At 40.3% G+C, this 15019-nt stretch overlaps 1 long non-coding RNA gene across 1 annotated transcript; it reads left to right on the forward strand.

Moving 5' to 3' along the window:
• The first annotated feature begins 718 nt into the window (after positions 1-718).
• Positions 719-13330, forward strand: LOC133159373 (uncharacterized). The gene is made up of 4 exons (XR_009715687.1): positions 719-872; positions 3502-3551; positions 7654-7795; positions 9794-13330. It is a non-coding gene; the product is annotated as an uncharacterized LOC133159373 (long non-coding RNA).
• The last annotated feature ends 1689 nt before the right edge of the window (positions 13331-15019 follow it).

A 15019-nucleotide genomic window follows, 5' to 3' on the forward strand; every position in this document is an offset into this window, starting at 1 on the left:
ACAAAAGAAAACTAAAACATTAAGGAACTTGGAATTACAATTTTAATTCTTCTTTGACACTGAACCACCTACGATAGACACCAGCTTCGTGACCCTGGAAAATGGGATGGGTTATTTTAACATATGTAGCAAAGGAGGAACATAATTCACAAAATTTCCAGTGCTGCATTGTCAAAGGACAGAAAAAGAAAAACCAAAAAGGGATCAAGAACCAAGCCTAGACCACAACAACTCAGTCACACTGTCGCAAACTTGGAAGTGAACTCTCAAGTCAGGTAAATGAATATCTGATTCCTTGTACGTAAATGTTTTGGCCCCATAGTTTAGATTTGCGCTAAAGCAAATGAACAATGACTTCATATGTAAGACAGTTTTACATTGTTTTAATCACGCCACAAAGAAAAGTGCAAATGAGGCCTCACGTGTTTTATGTTCGACAAGCCATTCAAGCACCTAAGTGCAAATATGCATGCATAATTTCTTTGATTGATTGACTGATTTATTATAATTTCTTCACAGGAGCATTGAGTGCTACATCCCACACTTCCTTTCCTTTCTCTCGAAACTTGAGGTGTGATTTTGTGGACGTGCATTGTTCCCGCGTTCATTATGCTGCGGCGTAGAAAGCGTGGGTTGCCAGGCAGCCGTCTACCCCCCACTTGACAGTTAATTTATTAGCAGGCCTGCTAACAGGTGAGCTGACAGACTGACATTAATGTATGACCCCTTTTGAATGTTCCCAATTTTACTTTTAAGCACTTTCCCCTCATTAACATGAGACTAGAGAGAAGAATGGGATCAAGTCTAGAAGCTTGAGGATTTAGACCAAGGATGAGGAGCCAGCAGCTGGTGGTCCGTATGCAGCCTATAAGGTAATTGTAAATAATATGTAACTCATATATGCTTACAAATATATCGATGAACATATCTGGAATCATATGTTGAAGGGGCGAGTTTTTCTTCATTTCTGAAGAAAACAAATTAAAATGCAGGCCGTGAAAATCTTATAAGGTAAATATTGTGAACTCAAACCCCGAAAAAAAAAAGTTGCAACATGCGAAACTGTAAAATACGTCTTTTGGGGAAAGATGCTTGCCCACTCATATGGGACATGATTCCAACAACAATAAGCATTCAGTCAAACGTTTTCTAACAGGAAACGGAACAGATTAGAAAGCTATGCCAGGACAGGTGATGGCCATGTGTGTACCACAGGAAGCACAAAGTATTGACCACCAATATAAACATGCCACAATTGATAAAAGAGGCCACATGGTGAACCAGTAGATGTCACTGTAGTTATAAAGGAGATGCACACGCATCCATCCAAAGATGTGAGTATTCCACTCGTCTTAGTCACTCATTTGACTCATGTGCTGTTTCTTCAGTTTGTTTTCACTCTCCACGTGTATGAGTCAGGCAGGATCTGACCCTCACCAAAAAAAAACATAGGCAATTTGATTTTGGAAAAGGAAATACAAAGCTTTTTTCAGTCACACGCCGCCAAGCGCTTCTCATTTTATTATTTTTTTCAGTCAAATAAACCGCAGTGGTAGTAGTGGAAGTGATGGATTGCAGAGGAATGTGCATCTGGATCCACCACTTGTTACATTTACTGACTCATTCTTTGAAAGTGCATACTTGTGATCATTATTAGGACTGCGTGGTCACTCCACAATTTAATTGAATTTTTGAACTCAGCCCTCGGTTTTTTTTTTTTAATCATATAGCACCTATTCAATATTTTAGTTTTTGCCATCTTACTGATACTGTAATTGTCCAACTCATTACAAGTTCAACTTTAACACACAGAATCATTTTTGTCCTTGAAAGGCAAACATAATCGGGCGCAGATTGGGACCTTCAGAAGTGGCGATTAACCGCGATATAGAAAAATGATGGATGCAGAACACAAATAAATATGCCAATGCCGCATGTGTTCTAAATCGGAACCAAATCGGGAGTAGCTTTGTAACATTGTACCAAATGTATGCCCCACGATTAACAACTGTATTGGTCATGTTGTAACGAGCAACTATGAATATTAGCACACTTTTCTTGTTTTCACCTAACGTTGGTACCACAGAATACCAAAAAAAGACATGTCTGGAGTCTTTTAGTTGTTCACTGAGCTGTCTGAGGGGATTTGATGAAGCTGAGCAGCAGCATGTGTCACTGTCCTGACTGCCAACATGTCTTCAAAGTGTCCCTCTCTGTCACCCCCGTTGTGTGTGCGTGCGTGCGTGCGTGCGTGCGTGCCAATGAAGCACGGACATTGGTAAAAGTCCCCCAAATTCCTTACGGATGAGTCCAAGAGCTGTTGGAGCTGTGAGTCACAGGAAGCATGGAGTTAACTTGATGAATATCTTGTGATCTTCTTGCATGCACACACGTATGGCAGGACACGCACAAACACACCCTCAAGTTTGTCAGCATCAATATGTCAAGAAAATAATTGCTCAAATTGTTACAAATATGACAAAAATTTCAAAAGAAATTTAGTTTTTACTATTGTTTGGCTAATTTGCATGTGTAAGAATTGATTAGCACGTCATTGACCGAACCCATCCCTTGGATTTCTGGCATATTTTTTTATAAGCCTTCAAAAGCACATGTAGGGAAAACATTTTTATATCTATCTTAATGAAAGTTAAATTGATGCATTCTTTAGTTGAGTCAACGTGAGTCATGTGATGAAAATGTGCAGAAGGAAACGTTTTCATAGAGTGTGGGATTTGTGGGCGTCTGCTTGCAATCAAACTGCCTTGTTGTTTTTTAATTCTATTGCTTTATGTTCTTTCACCTGTGTGTCTGCTCACCCTGCAGGCAAAGCCAATCAGGTGTCTACCTTGAGATGCATTTAGTTTTTTGTAATGTTTATCATTGATCTTTTTTCCCCCAGCTCTTCGCACTGTTTTTAATTTGATTTGGTATTTTGACTGATTTTGCATCTTCCACCTCCACAGCACCTTTAAAAACATAACACTGCATAGCAATTACATCCGCGTCCTTTGCATAAGAGCAACCTGCTTTTATAAGGCAACACAAATCTGTAAACAGTCTCAATAATAAACCTCTCTAACTTTCCCCCTAAAGATTGCTCACACTTATTATTGTTGCTTAATACTTTTGCATTTTAGCCCACAGTGCCCGAGCAGTTCTTGTTGATACCAGCCAAGGTTTTATGAAATAAACAGCACACATACATTAACCTTGTGCAACACACTCTGAATACAAGCGAGAACAAATCAACATAAAAAGCAACCTTTATCTCAGTGCATGAGATAGAAATGCAAAGAAAATGTCTGGTCAATTGAATTTAGCTGGATTTTACCAGCTTCTTGAGCATTATTTTTTTTGCTGGGATGAATATGAATGTCTGCTTATATTAATACACGGGTGTGTTTTTGTTTGCATTTGGACGATCATACCTGTAAAAATACATTTATATTTCTTCACACATACCTTCTACTCTAACAGATATCATTCGATTGTGTGCAGGTTGCACAGATGGCGTAGCGCTTCTCTTGTCTGACTTCCAACATGTGAATGTAAGTATGAATTGCTGTCTATCACAATATGTGCCATGTCCAGGGGAATAGTCTGCTTTTGGTTCCAAGTCAGCTAGGATGAGATCCAGCTCCCAACAATCCTGAACTGAAAATGAATTGATGAATGGATGGGTGGGTGGATGGATTGTGTGCACAGTGGTTTTGCTGTAGATTAATGTCATACTACAAACACACGATAGCTCGTTGACATGGATGTATGAGGAGTTGACAGCTTCCTGGAGGTGAGCCACATGGTGGCAGTGATATACTGTGCGCTCACACGGCTAACAAATATACGTTTCCATGTGGCCCAAATGGCCACCATGCTGCATGTCCTAAAAGTGACTCATTCACTCATTCATCAGCCTCATGTTGCTCATTTGAACCAGTGGTGAAATGAACCCATTGCGGCTTTTTCTTTTTTTTTTTGTTGCTGCCAACATGTCTATGTAGTTGAGAACACGTGGCACCGGCAGTAGCAGCACAAAAGTAGGGGAAAGGTCATTGTGAGGGATATGAAGATGATGACTAGATTGTGACTCACAAATATATTTAAATTGGGGGAAAAAAACATTGTTGACAAGAGTTAGTAACGGAAACGTGTCGGGCAGGTGCCACAGTGGCTGGACTGCCAGGGAAACTCCACGGCTCCAACGACTCACTGAACATAACCTAATCATGGGGGCGGTGGAGGTCACAATGCAGGATGCTCCTCAACCAACCATAACAGTTTCATTTTCACATTTGTATTTCGCTTTCATGTTTTCATCAATCGCCCCTTTTTAGACATCCAAAGACATCTTTCAATGTGTCTCGTCAACCTTAGTGTCTTGCACTGGAAAAACACTCCATAGATTTAAAACTTGTAATTAACAACTAAGCAAACAAGTCTAAAACTGATTAATAAACTATCTGAACTGGCATTGCTGGAAATGTATATGTACTTAAAATATTGTCTAAGACTTTTCCGATGGTTTTGGCCACTCAAAACTACTGTGCATTTTTGCGAATACAGTATAAGATCATCAAAAATAAGGAGCAAAGTACTGTCTGTAGAGTAATGAAAACAAATACCCCACGGCCCCCCTTCCCTGCCTGCGTGGTCTGTCATCTACCTCTGACAGATGTTGTTTGGTCAATTCAGCCAGACCCTCGCCGCTGACCTGTTGTTGTCCTCTGTGACGCACGTGTTGCACAACATTTTCCTCGCTCATGGTGGCGTGACATCATCAGGAGCTACCCGTGATGCACTCTCTAACAACTACACTGTTTTGTGTAAATATTACACATACACATATACACAGGCATGAATCCTGTATAGGTCATATTTACAAAGGCACCTGTCACATGTGACGTCACATCGGAGTCAGGTGCATGCGTGTATCAAGTGGAAGTCTGTGCGTGCGTGTCCTCTGTTTGCATAATCAGCACACCAGCACACCTTTGTCACAGAGTAAACTTTCCACTGACCTCACACAAAAAAAGCTTGTTCGGAACATGGTCCACTTTTCATTTGAGACAGGGGAGATTTTTTTTTGCTTTTATCAGCATATGTGTTACAGAATAAGTCTTCTGTGACCTAACCGTTTTTTGTGAACTCCAATGAGTCGTCAATGAACCGATCATAAAGGGTCAGCACGCATTTCATAAATGATAAATGATGAAGCATATATGCGTGTTTTTACGAGCATGAAATACAAAGTTTTCAATAACTGTTATGTTTGTGTTTAAAAAAAAAAAAAGACCATTTAGAATTTTCAAGGAAACTAAAGTACATTTTCAGAAAGGCCGTCGTACAATGAAGCTTATTCATTGACCCTGATAGGTTTTTAACATCACAGATAATTTAGTATCTTCAATGAATCTACCATGTTTTTGTCAACCTCAATATATAGCTAGCACAGAGGTGGAGGTCAGTAAATTTTGCCATCATTTGACATGAAGTATATTAGGGTTCATTGAAGACGCTTGAACAATGAAGACAGTTTGTTTACGGAAAAAAAAGAACATTCAGAGTGTTTTGTCAAAATCACAAACCATTTTCAAAGAATGACATCAATATTTTAGTAAGCATAAAAAGACAATTTAATATTTTCCGTGAAGTCACTTTCCGCTGAACCACTTTTCGTGAACATCAACAACGGTTTTAAACGTTTTCTATCAACACGACTTTCCATTTAGAATCCAGCCCATGTTTCCAGGTAAACGAACCTTATGGCATCGCAATTTATGTATCAATGCCTTCATTGTGCATGAACTATTCAAGTGTTCTGTTTGTGTGCTTTCCAATGAAGGCCGCACTCAAGTTCAACCGGTGGACGTCGACGGCGTGTCGGTTGAGCCATCTGTTGCCGCCCTATGAATGATCATCAGGTCAGACGGAAGCTAAATATAGTCGGCACAAATTAAAGTCAAATGACTCAATCGCTCGATGACCGCGACGGGTGACTGATTCCCCCCGTTAACCACGGCGCTCCGCATCGTCGGTGTTCGGCCCGTCAGCAAACAAGCGGGAGTCACTTATTCCACTTTGGGTCGCCTCGTGAACTGTTTGAGGAAGGAAGTCAGGCGGGGGAGTGAAAGGGAGACGGGAGAGAGAGAAGGCAAGGGAGAAGGGCGAGAAAAGAGAGAGAGAGGGCCTGAATCTGTTGGCAGGCGAGAGGAAGCGCTGTCATGTCCAGAAGGAAGTGTGAGTCAGTGCTCGTACATTCTTGGTGGCTGATTCAGCGCAGTGCAGGAAGTGGGAAACGCTTACTCCTGGGCTTTAACAGCGCAGGGGAAAGAAAGAAGCTCGTCTGTAGCGGTAGCGGTGTAACCGTAAAATCACTCTTGGGCAAACGAGAAAAAGCACAACGCTGCATTTGGTATCGATTCCATAATATCGGTACGCTCGCAAGCGTCAATCTGCACCACTGCAACTTTTATAAAATGTGAGAGATGCTTCTGCTTGAATCTCCAAATGCAGCCCAATTAATGCAGTGATCCCTCGCGACAAATAATCAAAGGGTTACTGTAATTGCAAAAAGTGCACGAGTAAATTCACAGTTGTTTGGAGAGTTTAGTACATGCAAGTTTTTGAAAAAAATGCAAATAGGCAATATGAAACAATATAGCAAACTGTGAAATGTCGAAAATTGACTGTTGAGAATAAATATTTTAATTTAATGGCTAGGTTGTAAATGTGCATCCCTCTGATTGAAATCCCTTCTGGACCCGACCGCTCACCAATGATGACGCAACCCTCAGAGTGGGGGCTGGTGTGCTAACAGGATGTGTTTTGCCCGTTTTAACACTTGTGGAACTTTCATGGTCGCTGGCTGTGTACCTGTGACACAACAGCCAACTGCTTATCACCACTTTCCATTCAGCTTCTTCATCTTTTTAGCGCTTATGCAACGTCAGGAAGTGCTGTCCTCTGTGAATGAAGAATTTACACTGTGTGTGCGCGTGTGTGTTTGTGTGTCTTTCTGTGCCGATGTGTATTTGTGCGTATGTGTGACAGGTTTCCCCATGTAAGTAAAGCAAATGTACAACAGTGGAAAAATTGTGCTCAGCTTATTAGTGGACACACGCACGCATGCACACACGTTCTTGTACTTGCTGCATAGTGAGGATCAAGTGACCCCGATTTGGACTGCTACACTAACCCTTGTTTGAAACCCTAGTTTGCGACCCTAATGTATCATTTTATGTCAGCAATAAGCTAAACAGGTGTCACGCCATGCCAGAGTATCACAATATGAGCCCACGGGTCGCCATGTTTGTTATTTCTCGCGTGGACCAATGTGCGGATGGCCATATCAGCCACCGCCCGCATATTCTTACCAAATGTCGGTCAGGGAGTCAACGGCGAGTCGACGTACCTCATCTGAGGAAGCAAACGGGGAAGGGACGTCGTGTTTGTTTTGCGGCGGGCACGGCAAATCCTCCCGGCTGGTGGGCTTCGTTGTCTCAGCCAGGGAAAGAATAAGTAGCCACCTGCCAATCAAGCAAGGGCAGACACCAAGCGTAGTTTTCTTCAGTAGCTCGACTCATTCCTTGAATTTGAGCCGCTGACTGATATTTTGAAATATATAATCAAATATTTTTCTCATTTTCTCAGAAATGCTTTCTTTACACTGCAAAAGTGAGACACCTGACATTCCAAAGATGCAACTTGAGGCCGGCGTTCCTTCTTGTTGATCTCAGTACGATGATGGTATCCTTTCTGAGGAGCATGGGCCACATAGAAGTCAGGATGCCAGGTACTGATGCAGACAAACATACACACACGCACACACACAAACACACACAAAAAAACCACTGTTTTAGTTTTGGTGCACTGGTTTTGGTCTCTGTGTGTGTTGTAACATGCACGCTGTTGCTAAGCAACAAATTCCAAACCAAAGACACACACACACACACACACACACAAAGGCGAGGTCGCACTCCTTGTTTGGAAGCCGAGGAGACACCAAAGAAAAGCATTTGGTTGAATTGAAGCAATGCCGGCATCATGAAAGCTTTGGCCCTCAAAGCGTGAATGACCGAATGACCACAACCAAACATTATGTACAGGAAATGAAAGAGGAAGTCTCACATGTTCTCCAAAACATTCTTGAATTGAAATGTTTTCTTCTTTGTCTTATAGGACATGTTCGATAATTAGCTTTCTAAGAGGCCAGCTTGTAATGGTCCATGCTTTTGCTGACTGATTAATATTTAGTTGCCCGACGCTATGCAATATTTGGGGCACACATAAAAGGAAAAAAGGAGTCAAATTGTAAATGAACTACAGTTTTCTCCATTGGTTTGTGTCATTTCGTGTAACAGAATTCTCAAATAACATGGCCAATCCCCAAACCACTCTGCAATTGTTCCCAACAAAAAGGTATTTCTCATTGATTTCATAAAACGGCAAATCTCTTAGTATATATCTCAAGTGTCTCAGTCCATCTTTGCAAATGGTTATGTAGAAGCAACCTACACTGATGAGCCAACATTTAGCACATTTTCCAAATAAATAGATCTTGCTGATATACGTATATGTAATAGTAAGAGATTCTAAGTCCAGACATTGATCTCTCCAAAGCATTCATTTTGTAAGTCATATGCACAATAGTCAGTTCAATTGCCAAAATTAGTCAAGATATTCATGACAGTAATTGACAGTCTGTCGAAATTGTGGGGGATGTGTTTGATGTGGGCGAAAATCTACAGGCAAACAGAGAGCGGAGCAGCTCGTGAAAGTGCGCTGTTGGGTTGGTATAATATTTATTAGAAATGTTCTAATGTTGACTAAATATTTTACAACTATAATAATATAATATAATATAATATAATATAATATAATATAATATAATATAATATAATATAATATAATATAATATAATATAATATAATATAATATAATATAATATAATATAATATAACTCAATAAATGTCCCTTCACTCCATTAAATGACTTCAATTTTGCTAAATTGAAATTCATTTTTATCATTGTTATCATCCAGTGATGTTTTTTGTCATCACAGGTGTTTATGAAGACAATGTTACATGCAATTGCACAGAACCCTCCCCCACACACACTAAAATATCACGTGCTTTCCATTTCCATTGTGCATTCAATGCAACGCGTCCCCATGACGACCTGGTGGTGTCACATGTCACATGACATGAGGTCATGGCTGTCTGTCCATCTGTCTAACATTGACAGCTGACGTGCAGCCTGATTCTCTTTCTTTCTCTCTCTCTCACTGCGGCATCAGCACTTTCCCGCACGGCTTCAGCCACAACGCAATCCGAGGAGCGCTGCGTCGACCTCAGCGGTCGGGGGTCGCGTTCCCGCTGGGAAACTTTGAGGGGGCTGACATAAAGCAGTGACGCTTAACCTCCGCAGAAATAGCCACAGATCACCTGGCCGGTCTCACACGGTGCTGATGTTTAATCGTAGAACGCATGACGACATGACATTGCTACTTTTAGCATCAGTCGAGAAGAAAATTCAAATCCTATATAATCATGTCAAGCTAGTTTAATTGGCACAGTCAGAGAGGCACAGAGAGAAACATGGATTCAAAACACAACCTCAGAACTGTGAGGCAGATGTACTAACCACTAAATCAGCATGGCACCAATAATGGACACATCCCTGATCAATATAAAGAATTCCTACACACCACCACTGCCAATTGAAGAACGAGGAATGCAACCAACCAAAAGTTTAAAGTGCTAATCAGTCTGAAATATGGCTTCATTTTCAGGCTGCACTTTTGTTGTCTTGGCTCGAAGTCATCGGACGCCTGTAAGGTGAGTCAGCGTGAGATGTGCCGGGATCTGCCTTGCTTGCCACGCATTTGCCCACGCTGGTGAGATTCGGTGGATGGAGAGCAGATAAACGCCCACACGCACGCACGCACAAACGCATTATCTGGAATTTAGCACGCCAAGTGATGTTTATATAGTCACCGCAACGTTTGTGCGTCATCAACGTAGCACACTCACTAAGTGAACGGGTCGATTATTTAGATAGGGATGTGGTCAACCATGTTAGGTATTTTTTATCACACACACACACACACACACACACACCTTTTTTTCTCCCTTTGGATCATTTTAAGAACAGGGGGAGGAAGTGGTTTGACTTCTAAACCATGAATTGACACTCCATAAACAAGGAAGATTTATTCCTAAGAAAATTCTGTAAACATTTTTAATAGTTTATATTTAGAAAATTACACTGATTCCATTTTTAATGCCAGCAGTTTGAACATTTCATTTTTAAATGTTGTTATTCTAATATTGATTAATTGAAGAAATTGTTTTTCTTCATATTAATAATGTCAGGTCTACTTTTGTATCCATTTTATACACAATAATTCAGTCTCGATATATTATTATTTGTTTAGAAATAACCCATCATGCATATAAAATGGTAGATGATAGAAAACAAACTCCACGTAACCATAGCAACAATTTCAATGTAAAAGTGTCCTTTGCTAGAGAACAAACTCTACGTAACCATAGCAACAACTTCAATGCAAAAGTGACCTTTTGTCAAAAGACCTTGAATGTACAAACATCAACGCCAACATGCTTGTGTTGCTTTAGCGCGTGGCCTTGACGGTAGCGTACATCTGAAACAAAATGGCCTCCAAACACACCCACACGTCACAAGCGAGTCACAAAGACAAACGACCCACCTTAAAGCCTTTACCGACCGTTTTAATCATCAGCATCAGCAACAACATAGAGGGGGAAGTCAAAGACGTGGGTAGGTTTTCGTGAACGTTTTGGGGGTTTGTGTGAGAGGTTTTTGTGTGTGTACGAGTTTTTTTCGTGAGTTTTTGATGAGAGGTTTATTGGGTGAAAATTCTTGTTGTGAGAGTAAGACATTTTTGGTGCCTGTGAGTTTTTGAGTAAACCTTGCCTGAAAGGTGCAGCAGTCGGCGTGAAGGTTTTATGTGAATGTGTGTGATTTATTTTCTTGTTTGAGTTTTTTTTGTGAAAATTAGAGATGATTGACACATTTGTGAGAGAGGTTTTTGTTTTAGTTTTTGTTTGGTCAATGTGAGATATTTTTGATATGGTGTATATAGTGGGGTTTGACTGAAAGATAGAACAGTAAGTTTAAAAGTTTTTTATGTCAGTGTGAGAGGTATGTTATTTGTGTGATTATTTGTGTGATTATTTTATATTATAATATATATATATAATATATATTTATATTTTATATTGTGTATGAGAGGATTATTTTTGTGCATATGTCAGAGGCTTTTGATGATTTTATGGGTACTCTGATGAAGGCGGAAGATTCCACCGAAACATGTCAGGTAAATGAACCTAAAACAAATTTGTTTGATATAGAAGAACCAGAGAAGTGATTTTATGGGTATTTATTTCTGGTGAGAGTTTGTGGTGAGTGCAAGGGTTCTAGTGAAAGTGACACGCTTGTTGGAATTTTATGGTGTGAGAGTTTTTTGTTAAATTTTTTCGGGTGCGAGTTTTATTGGTTGTGAGAGTTTTGTGTGTGAGAGTTTATTACCCAATGTGAGAGGTAAATGTTATTTTTGTCACATCATTGCCTGGTTCACTTTTATTTAATGTTGTCGGCGGCACTCCCACAGTGGTCGCGGCTTATTGCAACAATAACAAAATCAGCGCCTCTCAACGCTCCTCTCTCAGGACGTTTGGCAAAAATGTCAACATTTTTGACATTCTTGCGGACGCTTTGAGGGCTCACAAGGTTGACTGGACAAAGGAATCTGCAGCCACACACCCCAACAACACTTTGTGGAGGAATGAATCTCAACCAATGAAGTCACACACAAACATTGTTTCAATCTCAGGGCAGGCAACCCATTTGCTGTTACTGTATCAGTCCTTCTAGCTGTTCATGAGAATTAAGAAATTCTACACAAAGGTCCGCTGAGAAATGATATCATCTCATCATTACAGGCTATCGTAATTTTCTGCATGCAAACTAGTTATAGCAAAATTGGACCAAAGACAGCGTTACCTCATTTGTGCATGCCTTCAATCCGAGCATGTTTAGTTGTATATACAGCACACATGTTTATTAGGCAAGAAGATCATTTTCATAAGCCTTCCCATCAGTAGAGGTTTCTTTCCAAAACATCCCTCTGATCAGGTCGGTGGGTGAGCTGGAGCCGAAGCCAGCTGACTTCCCGAACGAGGCGGACATCCTGGACTCGTTACCAGGCTCATTTTGACAACCATTAATTCACACTATATACAATGGAAAATGACACATTTGTGGAACCTAACATACATATTTTTTGGAATGTGAGAAGAAGCCATTAAGTCTGAAAACAAGGGCCTGTACCAAGATTCAAACCCAGCAGCTCTTGATGCAAGCTACGCTCAGGATTCATCCGTTCTTTCTTAATCACTGCATCGTGATAAACATCTGATTCCCGCACCAGAATTAAAATAAAATATTTTTTTAATGATCTGAACGTCTTTTCGAAGCAGCATTTTACAGGTTGGCTCACTTTTGGGAAATGAGGGCTCTCTAACCTTTTTTTTTCCCTCCAAATAATCAATGTCTCCATTTTCTAAAAAGGAGCCCTCCAAGCTTCTATGTCTCAAAATTGATATCCTTATTTTGTTTCCTCTCCTGTGTCGCGAAATCTATATTTTGTTAGTGGGACAGCACTAACACGACTCCCCGCTGAATTGACTCATTTTCATCCTCTGTTCGGATTTTATTGCTTTGTGACCAACGGCACACGTGGTCAGCTTGTTGTTTTGTGTTTTTTGTTATTGGTGCAGGTTTAGAGTTACACTCACAGTCATCTGAAAGCATCAGTGTAATATAACGAAGCAAACACCAGTTTATATTGGAATGGAAGTGAAGTGTGTCTGGTTTTAGGGAGAAAAGGCAGATTTCCATGAGTTTTATGGCAGTTTTATGTCATGTACTGTACATCTACTGCAATTTCACATTGGATTGCTGGTTTGAAATTTACTTTTAATATTATTATTATTTGTAAATAAAAAAAAAATTGTTAAAACTTGTCTGGTGTTTTGTTCCTTGCTTTTATATTTGCCAATTGAAACGTAAAAATTTGACATTTGGTTAACTGCTTTAAATGACAATAGTATGTGTTTTACGTTGTTATCCAATATATCTACTGCAATTTTACATTGGATCGCTGGTTTGAAATTTACTTTTAATATTATTATTATTTGTAAATAAACATTTATGTTAAAACTTGTCTGGTGTTTTATTCCTTGTTTTTATATTTGCCAATTAAAACATATAAATCATACAATTGGTTAACTGCTTTATATGACAATAGTATGTGTTTTACGTTGTTATCCAATATATCTACTGCAATTTCACATTAGATTGCTGGTTTGAAATTTACTTTTATTGTTATTTTAATAAACATTAAAACTGTTAAAACTTGTCTGGTGTTTTATTCCTTGTTTTTATTTTTATGGGCATGAAAACAAAAATCTGATATTTGGTTAACTGCTTTATATGACAATATGTATATGTGTTTTACAAGTAGTCAAATACACATTCTTGACACAAAAAATGCATAAAGTCATTAGGTACACTTAAAAATGGCAGTGTACCTAATAGACTGTCAGAATGACGTCACAGATCAAACAGCCAATCAGAAAGTGGGGGTGAGGGCGGGTGTGGCACTTTTCACTTTCAGTTAAGCATTGGCCATGATTTTTCCCTAATGAACTGGCCTGTTATTAGGTACACTTGAAAATGGCGGTGTACCTAATGGAGTGTCCAAGTGATGTCACAGATCAAACAGCCAATCAGAAAGTGGGGGTGAGGGCGGGTGTGGCACTTTTCACTTTCAGTTAAGCTTTGGCCATGAATTTTCCCTAATGAACTGGCCTGTTATTAGGTACACTTGAAAATGGCGGTGTACCTAATGGAGTGTCCAAGTGATGTCACAGATCAAACAGCCAATCAGAAAGTGGGGGTGAGGGCGGGTGTGGCACTTTTCACTTTCAGTTAAGCATTGGCCATGATTTTTCCCTAATGAACTGGCCTGTTATTAGGTACACTTGAAAATGGCGGTGTACCTAATGGAGTGTCCAAGTGATGTCACAGATCAAACAGCCAATCAGAAAGTGGGGGTGAGGGCGGGTGTGGCACTTTTCACTTTCAGTTAAGCTTTGGCCATGAATTTTCCCTAATGAACTGGCCTGTTATTAGGTACACTTGAAAATGGCGGTGTACCTAATGGAGTGTCCAAGTGATGTCACAGATCAAACAGCCAATCAGAAAGTGGGGGTGAGGGCGGGTGTGGCACTTTTCACTTCAACCAGGGGTGCCGTCCTCCAGTCCTCGAAGGGCCGCGTTCCAACATGTTTTCCAAGTGACCCTCGTTAAGCGCACCTGCGTGAAAAGTTTTAGCCACTTTCACGTTCTGCAGGAGCTAAAACTTTTCACGCAGGTGCACTTAACGAGGGAATCACACAGACACTTCATTAGGTACACCGCCATTTTCAAGTGTACCTAATAACAGGCCACTTTATTAGGGAAATATCATGGTCAAAGGTCACAGGTGTCAAGCTCTAGTCCTCGGGCCGCGTTCCAACATGTTTTCCAAGTGACCCTCGTTAAGCGCACCTGCGTGAAAAGTTTTAGCCACTTTCACGTTCTGCAGGAGCTAAAACTTTTCACGCAGGTGCACTAACGAGGGAATCACACAGACACTCCATTAGGTACACCGCCATTTTCAAGTGTACCTCATAACAGGCCACTTTATTAGGGAAATATCATGGTCAAAGGTCACAGGTGTCAAGCTCTAGTCTTCTGGGCCGCGTTCCAATATGTTTTCCAAGTTACCCTCGTTAAACATACCTGCGTGAAAAGATTATTTTTCATTTTCACGTTCTGCAGGAGCTAAACGCAAAAAACGCATACAAAGCGAGGTTCCAAGTCCAAAAGCACATCAAGAAATGTATGCACACCTGGGATCGAACCAACT

Source organism: Syngnathus typhle, linkage group LG9, assembly GCF_033458585.1.
Source record: "Syngnathus typhle isolate RoL2023-S1 ecotype Sweden linkage group LG9, RoL_Styp_1.0, whole genome shotgun sequence".
NCBI classification, from domain to species: Eukaryota; Metazoa; Chordata; class Actinopteri; order Syngnathiformes; family Syngnathidae; genus Syngnathus; species Syngnathus typhle.